A 2235-nucleotide genomic window follows, 5' to 3' on the forward strand; every position below is an offset into this window, starting at 1 on the left:
CTTTATATTTATTTATCTATTATTTATCTCTTATTACTATTTGACCCATAGAATTACAACTAGTTGGTGTCTTTTGCGTGTATCTTTGTGATAGGGTCAGTAGCCCATCAAATAATTAAGAAAACATTAACCTAATCATCCGCAACTCTACACATGAAATCTTTAATGCTTTGGCGACGTGCATATCATCATAGTTCAGTCTTCTGATTAAGCTAGCAATATCTATCAAGCGTGATTTATGTGCCATATTAATTACAATTGATAGATGATGACAATACCCTTTGATAGGTTTGATAAATGGAAACACAATTTTAAGAGTCCAAGATTCGGATGCAATCTTACCTCGCGTGGCACATCTTATTACTATCAAACAATTAACAGCATGCAGGTCGATAAGATAAGAACTACTTGTGTTCAAGCACAAAAATGAAATTGAAATCAAAGATTAATTAAGCTAAGAAAATTCATGCAATACCCACATGACCGTACACAATGAAAAGCTAAGATAGATATATATCATTATCGTTGATATGTGTTATTTCTTTCTAGTTTGTTATAGTGTTTGCTATGTTGAGCAAAGCTCCAATGAGGTCTTAGTCATGGTAATTCATGGCATGCTCTGCGATAAACGAAAGCAGAATCAGCGAGTGGGTAAAGGGACTTGTCATAAGCTTGTGGGAACTGAAGCTTTAATGTATGGTGAAAACTGAAAATGATGTGAACGGGCCATTGCAACATTAAGCATTTTTCTATGCCACCGCGTATATAGGACTATTCATATCATATATTTCTACGTGGGGACCTTCGCCCATTTGGTTGGTTTGGTTTACAAGGACAAGACAAGGTGAATACTGATAGGTACCAGACCTTGACCAAATTTAATTTACATAGAAATATTCAACATTTGAGTTAGGTTTTCGAGATGCATGCTCATCAGTCGTTGCTTCTTTGTGACAATTACTTATACCAATTTTTCACATTAGATCAATATTAGTTGGTATAAATGATAGTGATTTATATTTTTTAATTAAGTTGTTCATGATTTAATTTTGAACTTGACATGAAATAGATTATATTAGGAGAAAGATATATATCTTGTATATGTTCATGATCATATATGAAGAATAATTATTATTTTTATAATAAATATTTTGTATCAATATTATGACTACTAAAAAAAACTAAATTGATTTCACATTAGGTGTGGCTAAGCTCATTTTTTAGTTGGATCGTAGAATTTGGAGGAAAAAAAATACAAAAAACACAAGCAATTTAAGCCGGTCTTTCGGGTTTTGAGCATAGCCATGCCCATGTGCTATGGCGAGTTTAGGAAGCTATTATTACAACTTCGAAAGGATGAAAAATATTATGTTTAAGGTTCACGAATTTGAAGAAAGTCTTGCTAGAGGTCATCTACGTGTTTTTTAAAACACGGTATCTGTGATTATATTATAAGCGGATTAAGATTAAGACATTCAGTATATTTAGAAACAAAAAATTACATTTAATGGGCTTACAATAACCCTAAAAATATACTTACTTGTTCGATTAAAAAAAAATACACCGATGATCATATTTTAAATGAAGAAACATTAAAACTCCAAAATCTATAAAAGTAATTAGATGATCAAGTACTTGAAAATTGAAAACTATAAAATATTAGTATTGTTCATAGCTTTATTTCATAATGGTAAATGAAATGAATTTCACTATATTTCACCTTTTTGACCATGTTCTTTAACGGATAGTATATCTTATTTTCTCCTTTAACTTTCTTAAAAATCAATAAGTCCCCATCAAATAAGTCTTGATTTCTTGCAAACTCATACCAACGAGTACCAAATAAACTCTAATATTTATAGTTTAAGAGTGACCACCTTAATTTTCTACCACTTAGAAGTACAATATCAACATCAATACAAAAAAAAGTCAATTTAGCGACCGAATTTAGTGACCAATTTTTTTTTCTTCGCTAATAGCGACATAATTAGTTGCAGTTTTTATTTAGCGACCGAATATTTTCAGTAGCAATTTTTGGTCGCTAATTCCGTCGCTATTCAGATTGTAAATTACATATTCTTTAGCGACCGAATAACGACCAAATTGTATGTACATTTGCGACCGAATTGGTTTCGGTGGCTAAATCAGCGACGAAAAAATTTCGGTCGCTAAAAACAATACAAAAATATTATTTATAATAATGGTATCGACCAAATAAAAATCAGTCGCTAAATG

The sequence above is a fragment of the Cajanus cajan genome, chromosome 9 (assembly GCF_000230855.2).
Source record: "Cajanus cajan strain Asha chromosome 9, NIPB_CcT2T_4, whole genome shotgun sequence".
Classification (NCBI taxonomy): Eukaryota; Viridiplantae; Streptophyta; class Magnoliopsida; order Fabales; family Fabaceae; genus Cajanus; species Cajanus cajan.